Source organism: Pholcus phalangioides, unplaced genomic scaffold (assembly GCF_987345545.1).
Source record: "Pholcus phalangioides strain wild (caught in Gottingen) unplaced genomic scaffold, Ppha-v1.0 ptg000014l_1, whole genome shotgun sequence".
Lineage (NCBI taxonomy): Eukaryota > Metazoa > Arthropoda > Arachnida > Araneae > Pholcidae > Pholcus > Pholcus phalangioides.
Window position 1 is genome coordinate 20,528,046 of NW_028301607.1, and position 15,286 is coordinate 20,543,331.

A 15,286-nucleotide genomic window follows, 5' to 3' on the forward strand; every position below is an offset into this window, starting at 1 on the left:
AATGACACGACATGGCCAAGCAAAGGGAAAGTAGCCAAACAGAGAGCTCTCCGGCAACCTTTGTTTCGTCCAATCAGGGCGCAGAATCTGGACTCTCGAACATTTTGTCTGTAGATATGGTGAACTTGCGTCTGCCACACGCTCCTGCCGTTAAAGTTATAATGTTTATATAAATTGTAAATAAAACATGTAAATAATTAAAAGTCGCCGTATTCAACTTGTGAGCTAGCCTACCGAACGACATTGTGCCTCCAACAGCGTAACAGTGGTGACCTGTTTTCTTTGAACATGTGAGATGCAAGTTGCTGTTTCCCTTTCCCGACCATGTTGTTTGTGCTACGACCGTGAACTTGCGTTTTCGGCTACTGGCGTTTTACGGTTTCCGATGAAAACAGATGCTGTCATCTCACCTTCTGAAGATGTTGTCGCAAGCGCCATGATGTTAACGACTCAACCCGAATCGATGGTAATCAACCCAGTCACGGTAAAAATGCCTCTGTTCCGGCGAAATTGCCCGGAATTGTGGTTCAAACAGATCGAATCACAATTTTTGTTCTCCAATATTAGCGCTGACTCGACGAAATTCAACTATGTAATTAGTAGTTCAGATCAGCAGGAACTCTCGGTCATTTCGGATATCTTAATGAATCCACCAGCTTAAAATAGCTATGATGCCCTGAAAGAGCGGTTGATATCCCAGTACGCCGATTCCGAATCTTCTAGGTTAAAGGCTCTTTTGCAAGGCCTAGTTTTGGGTGACAAGCGCCCGTCACGTTTGCTCTTGGAGATGCGCGATTTAGCTGGCAAGCATTTTGATGATAAAGTTTTGAAAACCTTGTGGTTACAACAATTGCCAGTAACTGTTCAGCAGATATTAGCCGTAAGCACTGACGACTTGCCGAAGCTTGCGGAGATAGCAGACGGCATATTGCACGTTACCAACCTACGGAAGTCAGTTCGGTCCAGCCATGCCCAATCGATACCAGATTAGATGAGATCTGCACTCGCCTGTCTAGATTAGAAACTAAACCTCATGGTCAGCATTTTCGTTATTGTTTGCGATCCAAGTCTCGCCAATCTCTCCCAACGGGACAAACATCTCAAATATGCTGGTACCACAGGAAATTCAGAGAAAAAGCGCACAAGTGCACAGCGCCCTGCTCATACAAGGTCTCAAAAAACGAGTAGACCATTCGTTGGGGGCACACAGCGAAAATGTTAATATTGCAAGTTGCCTATTTGTGTATGATCGTAAAAACGGATTGCACTTCCTTGTTGATACTGGAGCATCAGTATCTGTGTTACCCGCTGAAAAATCTGAATTATCAAACAAAACCAATTCTTTTCAGTTAACTGCTGCTAATGGCATCAGATTCCTACATTTGGTACTAAGATACTGAACTTTGGTCTGCATAAGAATTTCGTTTGGAAATTTGTTGTGGCCTCAATCAATAAGCCAATCCTAGGCGTTGATTTTCTTAGTCAATACAGCTTTTTGGTTGACATAAACAAATGTCGATTAGTTTCGCAAGATTCAAAATTGTCCATATCCGGATCCAGGGCAGAAGTACCCTCCACTGGTGTGACATTTGCTATGCATGATACTACTGATTATCATAAGCTGTTATTCAAATTTCTCGAACTGACTAAGATAAATTTCTCGACCAAGTCTGTTAAACATAACGTTACACATTTTATCGAGACAACAGGCCCGCCTGTGTTTGCCAAGGCCAGACATTTGGCACAAGACAAGCTTACTATCGCTAAACGCGAATTCGCTTACATGGAAAGTCAAGGTTGGTGTCGGCCTTCCAAAAGCAATTAGGCCAGCCTTTTGCACATGGTTGCGAAAGCAGATGGAGGATGGCGTTGTTGCGGGGATTATCGCATGTTAAATGCCAGAACGAAACCCGACCGCTACCCAATTCCACACGTGCATAACTTCGCTAATTTTCTCGCTGGAAAAAGGATATTCAGTACCCTTGACTTGGTTAAAGCCTACTACCAGATTCCTGTACAGCCAGCACTTATTGAGAAGACGGCAGTCATCACTCCTATCGGACTGTACGAGTTTCTTTACATGCCTTTCGGTTTGTGCAATGCCGGTCAAACACTACAAAGATTCATGAACTCTGTACTTCAAGAATTTGACTTTTGTTTTCCTTACTTGGATGATGTACTCATCGCTTCGACGTCTCCAGAGGAACATCTAGTTCACTTAAGATGCATTTTCGAGAAAATCTCCGAATTCGGAATTGTCTTGAATATTGATAAGTGCATTTTCGGAAAATCTGAAGTAGCATTTTTAGGACATACTGCAAATGAGCACGGTATCAAACCATTGGAAAAGAAAGTTGAAGCTACCCTGAACTATCCACAACCGCAGACCATCCAAGAGCTGCGCCAATTTCTCGGGATGTTTAACTTTTACAGATGCTTCATTCCAAACGCCGCGAAAAAGCAAATTTTGCTCAACGCGTACCTTAAAGATAGCAAAAGGCACGATAAACGTCTCATTCAATGGACTGAAGAATCCAAAATTGCCTTTGAAAATTGCAAGACTGATTTGGCTAATATAACCCTTTTGTCATATCCACAGCAAAATTCTGCATTGGCACTGATGGTCGATGGATCCGACTATGCGATTGGAGGTGCCCTTCAACAACGAGTTGGAAATGACTGGCAACCCATCGCATTTTTCTCTCGTAAATTGTCAAAATCTGAGCAGAACTACAGTGCTTTCGACATAGAACTATTAGCCATACACGCTGCTATAAAGCATTTTTTATACCTATTAGAAGAACGGCACTTCATAATTTTTAAGTGACCATAAACCATTGTCCTATGCCTTCAGTCACATCAATAAGAACAACTCAGCCAGGCAGATAAGGTATCTGGACTTTATATCACAATATTCCACCAATATTCGTCATATATCTGGTGTTAAAAATGTTGTTGCTGACGCTTTTTCCCGTATCAGTTCGATCGATTTTCCTTCTCCTCTCGATTATAAGGAAATTGCCAAAGCTCAAAGGGAAGATGAAGAGTTGGAACAACTTCGCACTTCTACTAGCTTAGAGTTCAAACCCATGCTGATCAACAGCGAAATTGAAATTTTATGCGACGTTTCAACTGGAAAAGTTAGACCTTACATTCCTGAACCATTCAGACTTCAAGCATTCAGCACTGTTCACAACTTGAATCATCCTGGTAAACGAGCTACTGAAAACTTGCTCTGCAGTCGTTTCGTTTGGAAAGATATGAAGAAAGACTGCGCACAATGGTGCAAGACTTGTCTTGCATGCCAAAAATCTAAAATCATCAAACACACCAAAGCGCCACTTGGAAAATTCCCATTGTGTAATAAACGTTTTGGACATGTGCACATAGACATTGTGGGACCACTCCCACCCTCCCATGGATTCCGGTACTGCCTAACAATAGTGGATCGTTTCACTCGATGGCCGGAAGTTGTTCCCATGGAGGACATGACAGCAGAAACTGTTGCAAGATGTTTCTTTTCAGGTTGGATCAGTCATTTTGGCACCCCTGAAACCATCACCAGTGATCAAGGTCGACAGTTTGAAAGTTCCTTGTTTCGAGCCCTTGCTACAATTCTTGGTATTAAAAGACTTCGTACCACACCATATCATCCGGCCGCAAATGGTTGTGTTGAACGTTTTCATCGTGACCTGAAGACAGCGTTACGCTCAGTGCCGTCTTAAGGCATGGGCCCACCCGGGCACGGCCCGGGGGCCTCAAGAGAAAAGGGGGCCTCACAAAAATGTTATTTGGTTAAGATTTTCGAAAATTTGCCTGGTAGGGCCTCAGAAAAATCATTTGGCCCGGGGGCCCATGAAGCTCTTAAGACGGCCCTGGTTACGCTGCCTCGAAACTGACCACTGGACCAACATGCTTCCTAGCGTTCTTCTAGGTATTCGCTCGTGTGTAAAGGAGGGCATCGGTGCTTCATCAGCAGAACTCGTCTATGGGACGCCACTTCGTTTACCTTTGGAGTTTTTCCAGCTCTCCAACGGTGTTCCGCCCGATGAATTTGTGTAAACCCTCCGCATCACTATGTCGCAAATTCGTCCAGTTTCTACAACCACTCATGGCTCGCACAAAATCTTCTGGCATCCAGCTCTAGATGACTGTTCTCACGTTTTTATGCGATGTGACGCAGTTAAGCCTACTTTGCGGTCGCCTTATGATGGCCCTTACACAGTCATCAGCAGAGGTGATAGATATTTCGCACTGCAGTTCCCGGACCGTGTCACTACTATAAGTGTTGACGGACTGAAACCTGCCTTCTTGCTGAAGCCAAAGGACATAATTTCGGTCCCACCAAAGACTGTATCCTCAGGCCAAAAAGAACTGGAACTGCGTTCCGGAAAGAAAGTGCGTTTCAATGTATAATTCGTCGAGAGCCTATGATCCTCTCGACTGGGAGGGGGGTCATGTAGTGACCCTTTTTCCAACTATGTTTATTATCATTCTTTTTATTATTATTATTTATGTCAGTGTGGCAACATGTGTATTTTTAGTTAGTCAAAGTCGACTATCATTAATGTTTTGTTTACATTCGGCTTCTCCGTACGTCTGCCACACGCTCCTGCCGTTAAAGTTATAATGTTTATATAAATTGTAAATAATTAAAAGTCGCTGTATTCAACTTGTGAGCTAGCCTACCGAACGACATTGCGCCTCCACCAGTGTAACATATTCATTGACTAATGAAACATCTTTGACATAAGTTGCAAGAGTCCCATGATTTCTGCTTTCTCCATGGCTCCTCATATCAAAGTCTGGTTCTGGAGAGGCTGTAACAGGTTTTCCACTTCCAGACACTGAGGAAGTCTGACTTCCTCAGACACTGCACGGCCAGTTTATGGAGGAAACTGTATTACTTAATACTGTATAAACAAATATTAATAGTAGTAGTTTATATTGTATGAACACAAAGAAAAAATATGTATTCAAAATGTATTTAACAATGGAATATTAACACTTTCGGGTCTGAGCTATTTCGACTATGTTTGTCCCTGTGGATTAAGAGTTTTTGGCACTTTTCATGATTTTTTGAAAAATACTTAGAATATATACATCTAAACAGTTTTTTTTAATGAGAAATTTCAAACTCTTTTCTTTCATAATATAGCAATTATTTAAAGGTACTAATAATTAATATTTAATGAGAAATAATTAAAAAGTATGTTTTAGAGTTTTAAAAAAAGTTCCACATACGAAAACCTTTTTTTTAACATAAAATTTCAAACAATTCTGAATAAAAACTTATCCAAATGTTGTACAAATATCTAAAAATGGTTTTTATTAAAAAAAATCATCTTATCATCAACAAACATGGCTACCTTACCTAGGAAAACAAATGTGTGTTTCAACTATACTTATAACTAGAAGATTCATAGATTGTTTAAAAACACTGGGAACATATATTTTCACCCATGTTATAGCTACTAGAGTTAAAAGTGAGAGTCAGACTCAGGCTTAGTTCCCTTGAACAAAAACGGCATCCCGAGTCAGGCTCGGGCTTAGACCCGAAAGTGTTAAGGAAAAAAAAATTATCTAGAAAAAATATTGACCACTTGATGAAAAAATAATTTAGTACTCCACTTAGGGTATGGAGATATTAGGGTATTGAAGTGGTAGAGAAGCAATGATAGTAGAAAACGAACACAAGCCTCTGGAAGAAGTTATAAGCTTTGCGACAACTACAGTCCATGTATATTATAAGCCCTCTTTTTTCCTTAGTCAAAAACTTGCTTTTATCAATTGTATAGTGTATGCTTAATTGTGTCTATCTTTGATTGTATGTACACGGCCATCAAGTACATATGGGGGAAAAGAGATGAAGGCATCAGACTCATTTTCTTGGAATAATTTCTGCCATATATATATTGTGCTCTATGAAGCCGCTCATCCCCTCGGGAAAAATGATGCCATTTTGACACCAGACCATGCAGACCTGCAGAAGGGTAAAATAATAATCTACTCATTTGATCTAGAATGTCTGTCTGGGTGGACATGTCTGTTGGTGGATCCGTTTCCAATAGGTCACCGCACCTTCTAGTGCAGGCAGGTAAAAAACTATAGGAGCTCACGGTGTAACTACAAGAGAAGCCTAAGCCTACCCCTCTCCTCCCTTCTAAGCACGTGTTGACCCTCATTAAAATCAACATAGAATGACAGTAAAAAATTCAGAATTTGTTTCTTTGTCGTAATTTTTGAAGACTTCGTTAGTCGTTTTTATTAAGATGGGATGTGATAGAAAATCAGGAACGTAATTAGGCTGGAACAACACTGGGGCGCTGTACCAGTGCTCCGAGCTGAATGCAGCCCGCAAATATTTACACTAACCAGGGACTGTTCATCCAAAACCTGGGTCCGGTTTCCGGATCAGAAAAACGAACCCTTCACGAAATAAAAAAATAATGAATCCATAAATTTGAAATTTCATTTCTTTTGTGATAGATCAACTAGATTATTTTTCTTCCTACAAAATTACTCGTTTCTCACAAAATTAATGACATATTTCACAAAAAAAAAGAATTTTCACAAACAGGATCCTGCAATAAAGTATGAGCAGACCTCTGCTTACCCCAAATAGAAGTCGGCCCCGTAAAGGCACAATAAGGCCTTATAGGAAAATGAGTTTCACGTCACCCGTTCATGGTTTTACTTGCCCAGTTCATGGTTTTACTGCTGCTCCCCAGAATAGTTAAGCAGTGCCGTCTTAAGACATGGGGCACAGCCAGGGGGCCTCACAAATGGGATCTGGTTGAGATTTTCGAAAATTTGCCTAGTAGGGGCTCAGAAAAATCATTTGGCCCGGGGCCCATGATGCTCTTAAGACGGCATTGTAGTTAAGTGGTGTTTTCAATTATAAAAGTACCAATTAAAAAAAAAAAAGACAAAAATGAATATCTTCATCTCGCCGGGACGCCCCTAGAAGTCACAGCGCACACTTTGGATTTGATGGTTCAAATTAATGATACATTTATTTAATTATCATCTGAGGTTGTGGAGATTAAATTAATCTATTATATGAGGGATGGCAAACTTCTTTCTATTTGAGGGCCTATATAATGTTCAGTTGCTGCATTCATTCCGATGTATATGCCACGGTCCATGGTAAAAGTCCGGAGACCAGATGAGATGGTAAAAGTCCGAAAAATGATGCAAACGTTCTTATTTGGGACTCGTTACCAGGTCAAAGCCTGGTTTTATTCAGTCAGTAAACCATCATTAACTTATTAGTTCTTGACGCTTAATTAATTAAATGATAATGAACTTAATAGTTTTCCTAAATGTTGCCACTTATCCAGGTTTAGGTTCACTTGTACTAATTAGTTAGTGTCCCAACATCTCCAGAGGGGTGCGGGGTCATGATGCAATGCGTGGAGAGGCAGATCAGTTGGCGAAGCGCACTCAGCACCCCTGTGCGTTAGCACGAGGAGAGAGCAATCATAATGAAATAAGTTTTACTTACATACATACTTTGTTGTGTTTTCTTTAACACTTTTGTGAGCCGAGTGGATAACACGTGGGTATTTATTTTGATGAGTATATATTATTACGTTAGACTTAGATTACATAAATATAGATAGGAAGAATTTATAAAGCGGAAAGAGCAGAACATATAGACATCTTGTCTACTTGATGTCCGAGGTGGAACTCACTAGTTTCCCTTACACAACGCTAGGTGGCGTTGTATGTTCTCATCACTTTAGTTCTTTTAGTAATTTCTTATAAGGACACCACATTCCTCCCCGCTAATTTAAAGATCCAGCCGGACAGGAGCTTTCCTGGTTCGTTGGGAATATCGCAAAGGAACGGGAGTACTGGACATCGCTGGTGGCTTGCTGGATGTCACTGGTGACTTGCTGGACGTCGCTGGTGCCTAAGCTGGTGTTGGTAGATTGCTACTGATCTCTTCCGGAGTTGTCTGTTCTTCTGGAGCAATCTGTACTTCGGAGTCAGCAGCGACAGGAGTTGATGAAAGTTTGCCTGGAACTCTGGGTATCACCAAGGTTGGCTGGACTTGATTGCCAGCTGCTCTCATCTGGTCGATGTGATGTCAGAAGAGAGTTCCATTTACATCTACAGTGTAGTGTAGAACTCCGTCTTTGTTGAGAACAGTTCCGAACTTCCACTTGTTATTGGCGGATCTGTAATCTCGTACAGCCACACGATCTCCTGGCTCAAAATTTCGGTCTTTCATAGAAGTCTGTGACCTCATTTCTGATTCTTTCTTGAACCCTGTTCTTGATATTTGGCAAAGACTAAGTCTATCCTTGTTCGGATTTCTCTTTTTAGGAATAACATTCCTGGGCTTTGCATGGTAGTCACATTTGGCGCTTTTCTGTAATTCAATAGAAACGTGCTCACTTTTTGGTAGATGTTTCCGGGAAATCTTTGCATTGCCCGAAGGGATTGTTTAAAGGTGTGAACGTATCGCTCTGCCTGCCCGTTGCTTGATGGTTTGAAGGGAGAACACGTTTTGTGCTTTATTCCGTTATTCCTCATGAATATTTCAAACTCGTGTGACGCGAACTGAGGACCATTGTCACTCACTAACACTAAAGGCAGTCCAAATCGAGAGAAACAGTCCCGTAGGCATTCAACTGTCTTGAATGTGTTTGTTGATTTCATCGTGTATACTTCCATCCATTTAGAATGAGCATCGACTACGATCAAAAACGTATGCTCGAATATGGGACCTGCGAAATCTACATGAATTCTCTCCCATGGAGCACTCGGGTATTCCCAATGGTGTACCCTTGCTTTTACTGGATCGGACTTGAATCTGGAGCAATCTGGACAGTTTTTAGCAGCTTTTTCTATGTCGCTATCAATGTCCCTCCAGTAGACGTAGGATCGAGCAATTGCTTTCATTTTAACAATGCCCAGATGGCCTTGATGGAGTTCATCAAGAATTTGATTTCTAAATTTCTTCAGAATAAAAACTCTTTGGTCATGCATTATACATCCGTCCTCAAGGTGTACTCGGCCTTCCCTCCTAAAGGTTCACAGAATTTCAATTTCCTCAGCAGTGGACCCAACTCTTCATCATTTTGTCTCTCTTTTCCTAAATGTTGAGCTTTCACTGGTAGTGTTTCGATTTGATTCAACTGGAAGAGTTCTATGTCATCCTTGACAACTAAGTCTTCCGACCTTAAAGGTAATCTGGAAAGACAATCTGCATTACCATGGTTCTGTGTGTTACGATAGATGATATCGAACTGATATGCTTGTATGATCAGGGCATAATGTAGAAGTCGAGTAGCCGTCAACACTGGTAGACCTTTCTTCGAGCTGAATATCGTTACCAAAGGCTTGTGATCGGTTATGAGAGTAAATCTTTGGCCTTTCAAGTAAAGCATAAATTTCTTTACTGCCCAGATAATTGCCAAAGCTTCTTTGTCAATCTGGGAGTATCTCTGTTCCGTTTTCGTCAGCGTACAAGAAGCGAAGACAATTGGTCTTTCTGTTCCATCTGGTAAGACATGTGATAGAACTGTTTCTATTCCCACTGGAGAAGCATCCGAAGCAAGAGTAAGAGGTCATGTAGGATCATAGTGCATCAAGATTCGTTTTGAGCAAATTTCATTTTTGATCTTCTTGAATGCAGTCTCACACTTTTTAGACCAACGCCACGGAACGTCCTTTTTTGTCAGCTCATTGAGAGGATAGGCAATGGTTGCCAGATTAGGACAAAATTTCCCGTAGAAATTTACCATGCCCAGAAAACTTTTTATTTCCTAAGTTTTTCGGTGCGGGAACTTTCAAAATTGCTTCAGTTTTCTCATTTGTTTCACTTAGACCATTTTCATAAATTTTGTGACCTAAGAAATTTATTTCTTTTTGAAAAAATGTGCTCTTTTTCAAATTTAACTTCAGCCAATGCTCCTGACATTTTTTGAAAAAATTTTCCAAAGCCCTTAGATGTGACTCGTCATTTGTTCCGGTCACTCTGGCGTCATCCATAAAAATTTTTACACCATCTGTTCCTTGGAATAACAAATCAATATACCTCTGCCATATTGCTGGAGCTGCATTTAGGCCGTACATCAATCTTTTACAGGCTTATAACCCCTTATGAGTGTTTATGGTTAGGAGTTGTTGACTGTCAGGGTGCACTTTCATTTGCAAATATGCATGACTGAAATCCAATTTTGAAAATCGTTCACCCCCATTTAAACATGAGAATATTTCCTCAAACGTTGGTAAGGGATGCTGAGGCACCTCTAGCTTAGGATTTAATGTGACAGAATAATCTACACATAATCTTATGGATCCGTCTGGTTTCACCACGGGAACTGGTGTAGCTCAATCTGAAGTTTCAACTCGCTCGATAATGCCTTCTCTTTCAAGCCGGTCTATTTCTTTTTCAACCCGGTCTTTTAATGCGAAGGGCGCAGTTCTCGCTCTACGAAACTCTGGGGTAACATTTGGTTTTAGCTTTAGTTCCACTTCATGGTTATTTATTTCACCCAATTTGTTGTCTAAAATCTCTTTATAATCATCCAACAATTTTTTGAGATCCATGTCATTAGCGGTCCTCACAGCCTTAAGAGAGTTCCAGTCTAGATTGATTTTGTATAGCCATAAAAAATTGTGTCTAAATTTTCCCTCACCAAATATAAGTTTAAGTGCAACTTCTGTTTTCCGTACTCCACTTTCACAGTGACATATCCCGCTGGGACAATTTTTTTCTCCATTGTATGTCTGGAATATTAAATTCGTGGGTTGAACTTTTTTCTTTGAGATTTTTTCTGAATCTCTGTAAGCTCATTACTGATACTGTTCCACCTGTATCAACTTCCATACTCACTGGTTTATTGTCTATGTTGACAGTAACCGTCATGGGAGGCTTTTTCGGCTCTTCACTCAATACCCTCTCTAACCCAAACATGGAAACGTCATTTTCGTTTTCCTCAACTGAAATCTGTTTGTTAGGTATCGATTGAGTCTTCGCCGCGTAGCAGGCTTTTTCTATATGCCCAATTTTTTTTACAGAAGCGACATTTGCTAGCAATAAATCTGCAGGAGTCTTTATCGTGATTTGTCCCTGTGCATCGTATACACGATGGATATTTGACACAGCCGCAACAGAGTAGTTTCTGTTTTGCATGGGCAGTTTCGTTTTCCTCTTCCCTGCTTTCACTACCTTCAGTTCTGCCGGCTTCCCGATAATCTCATTCGCCCCCTGAACAGCTTTCTCCATCGCCAGAGCGATCTTTATTGTTTTGTCTAGGTCGATGTGGTCTTCCTCAAATAAACGATCGAGGATCGCTCTATCTGGGAGCCCACTAAGGAAAACATCCCGAAGCATGATGTTCAACATCTCTTGTTTATAATCGCACCCACTATATATGAACTGATGCTTTAGCCTTCGTTCTGCTTTCTGTTTATAAACATGTGCGTACTCTGTATAATCAATGCTTTAGGATTCAAATGGTTCTTCAAAACATTCTTCAAAATGGTGAATTCTTTCTCCAATGGATTGTCAGGAGACAATAAATTTTTTAACAAGTTGTAGAGCTTTGCAGAAATGCTCAAAGTCTCTGAAGCTTCATCGTATTTATCAAATGAAACTGTCACTTTTTGATTTGTTGACGTTGAGCCTCATTGCTCTTTGAGAGCTTCCATTAGAGCTTGATTCTGTCTTATTAACTCTTCAACTAAATTTTCCGTGGTCAGAGATGTATGAAAAGCTTTTTCTCCTACCTTTTGCAGTCTTCAAGTAAATACTCTATCCAACTTTTAAGATGGGCCTGGTCCCCACTCGTTGTGTTTTCTTTAACACTTTTGTTAACAGAGTGGATAACACATGGGTATTTATTTTGATGAGTATTTATTATTATGTTAGACTTAGATAGATGAGTTTGTTGTATGTTCTTATCACTTTAGTTCTTTTAGTCATTTCTTATAAGGACACCACATACTTATTACTATTTATTCAATTCATAAGTATTATTCGCACTAGTAATTATGACTATTGAACAATTATTAATTAATCAAGGCGGGTAGGGCACTGTTAAGTTAATGATGTTAAATTAATTCATTTAAAACGGGCTTTAACTGGTGGGAGTAAATTAATTATGAGCATCAATTACTTAAATAGCGTCAAAACCTCATCATGGTGGTTATTTCGTTTAATTCATTATTTGTTTATAATTATTAAATTATTATTCATAAACTAATAAGCATCAGAAACTAATAAGTTCATGGTGATTAATTGATTCATTTAAAACGGACTTTGACTTGGTAAAAATCTGAAATGAAAAAGTTTACAATCGTTTTTTGGACTTTCACCAACACTCACCTGACAAAATCAGAGTCTCTGGGATTTTACCGTGACATATGACCGCAATAAGTAATATGATGAAATATGGACAATTTTTAGTCGCTAAACATTCACTCTGGGCGTTGTGCATTCCTCAACTTCTTCATAAACTGCACATTCATTAAGTTGCGTTCCCAGCTAGATGTAATGCATCAAAATAATTAGCTTCTTCCGCAAATTATTTCATCCAATACAATCATCCACCCAGTGGCGTCGGAGCCGGGGGATGCTCAAGAATCCACAGTAATTTGTGGCATGGGTCCGAGCACTCCCAGAATTAATCCAGAAATTAAAATTTCCGATGTAAAAATAAAGACGAGCACCCACAGTTTAGAAACACTTACGACGCACCTGCATCCACATGATGTTTTTAAAACTGACGCCATTACAGAGGTTGCAAATGATAAATTTCCTATAGATAATGATAAAAAAAAATTCTTCATCCATAACTACCACCAGCAACAGCACAACACTAACGAAGACTGACGAAAACTTATGCAAAAACAATTTTATATGAATCTTTTATAGTGTAATGTGGTCCATTTCCTTTATAAAAAAAATTTGTATATAAAATTTATAAAAGATTTTTGTCAAATTTTATAAAAGTTCGTTTATAAAACTTGAAAAATGCAGCCAATAGGCGGATCAGTTAAGTTCCCCCGAATGTAACATGTGTTTATTGGTTACAATTTCAAGTTTTATAAAAGAATTTTTATAAAATTTGACAAAAATCTTTTATAAATTCTTAATTTATAAAGTTATATAGTGTAACAGCCTTAGGCCAGGATTACAGTATAAAAGTTTTGTAATAGCTCTTTGATAAAACGTGAAAAATTCAAGCAATAAGATCACCTGTTTTAATTTTTGCTTGAATGCAACCGATGCGCTTATTGGTTGAATTTTTTCAATTTTTATAAAATATCTTTTATACACTATAAAAATTTTATAATTCTTTTAAAAATGCAACCAATAAATTTATTGCTTGCTTTTTTCAAGTTTTATAAAATAACTTTCACAAACCTTTTAGAGTGAAATCTCATCCTTAGGTTAGTCACTTCTGAAATATAAAATTTGACTTTTTTTTTAGTTTATAGACTCAATATCGAGTAAAATATACTTGTTGGTATCGGGGGGGGGGGGGGACATCAAAACTATTCAAGTGCTTAGGGCCTTCAAACGTCTTAATCCAGCGGTGAGTGAATGCCGTACGTGGATAACATTGTTTAATAAAAGTGTTTTTAAGTTTAAAAATTAAAAAAATATATTTAAAATAATTTTATTTTTTAAATTATATATATACATTTAAAAAGAAAAAAAAGTGAAATTTTTAAATTAAATTTAAAAATTATTAAAATATTTAGTCAATTAAATATTCGTAATGAATTACGGCTTATAATTTTGGTCCCATCAGTGGCCGTTGTTGACAAGTTTTATTGTATAAAATTCTAAAGTTTGGACTAAAGGCAGTTAAGGTTGCTATATCTCCATCTCAGAAGGAAACAAAGATAGACGTATGTGGGTATATCATATTGATGAACGGGGATCTTCATATGATGTTTTTAAGAGTATTTATGGCAAATAATTAAAAAAAATTCAGTGCAAAATCATCTTTAGAAAGTAGCCAAAGATGTCGACGAATTCGCTCCATATCCGCATCGTGTGAATAGCTCAGAATTACCTAATTGTCAAAACTTGTATGTGCGAATGCGGAGCTCGCACTTAGGCCCCTTTCACACGGAGCGGATGCGGGTCCGGAAGAAGTTTTAACAATTGGAATATACACTGAGCCTTTCACAGACGAGCCGAAATTCGCCCGCACCTACGAAATGTTTATGCGGGTCCGGACGTCAGCCGCATGTGTCAAAACCTAAGTGCATCTGCACATAGAAGTTTTGACAATTGGGTTATTCAGAGCTATTCACACGATGCAGAGCGAATTCGTGCTCATCTTTGGTTACTTTTTAAAGATGACTTTGCACGGAATTGTTTTAATTTGCCATAAATACCCTTAAAAACACCATATGAAGGTCCCTGTTCATCAATAGCTGTCCTCACTAGTGCGGCTTCTTTCAACAGCTTTCAACTCTGGTTTTTTTTTTCTTTACCGCTGAACACTATCGCATGCCTCGAGTGGCTTGCCTTTTTTCTGTCTACACCTATATGGCAAAACCTTTCGATTCAGATGCTGATGCAATTGTCGTAGCGGATGCAATTTCCCCATTTTAATGTAAAAAAAGTGAGGGAAAATTGCGCGATAAAAGATGGAAAATATTGGTGAAATAATTAAAAATGCACAACTTAGGAATAAGTTAAAATTAAACTAAGTCATTCGTCAAATTTCATCCGAATATAGTCAAGTCAAAGAAATTAATAAAATACTATCCTCCTATTTTGTACTCACTTGCTAAGATGTAATCTTATGTGTATTTAAAAAAAAATTTCGTTCAAAATTATGGTCGATGCAGTATTTTTCTCAAGTGTTAATTGATACGCCAGGGCACTGAATTTGAGGTAATAGAAATGAATTTTTTTTAATGTTCAGATGAAATTATTATTCGTAGTAATAAAAACTAGTAAAATATGGTGACCCACATTATTTTCCCCCAAGATAATCAAAAATTAAAATATTTTAGTACAAAAATCAGAAAATTGAATGAAAATTCTTTTATATGTTGTTTTAATCAATTTTTAAGCTTAAAAACCGTACTTTCGACAGTTAGTAGCACAAAATTACTCTAGAAATTTCTTGTGGGCTCTTTCTCAAATTCGGTGTGCCCTCCTAAAAATTGGTCCTTTGAACTCCTCTGGTTGCAGCTACAGTAATGTTCATGAAAAAATCTACATGAAGCTGTTCAGTTTTGAGAAAATAGCGAAAATTATTCGTACGCTGAAGGCCACAGCCTGTTTTTCATAAATTTG

The 15,286-nt window shown here is 38.7% G+C and overlaps 1 protein-coding gene across 4 annotated transcripts in view; it reads left to right on the plus strand.

Annotated features, from left to right (window-relative positions):
* The window catches only part of LOC149078246 (ankyrin repeat domain-containing protein 49-like), a 107,463-nt gene that overhangs the window by 33,465 nt on the left and 58,712 nt on the right, over positions 1-15,286 (plus strand). The gene's annotated exons all lie outside the window — the stretch shown is intronic.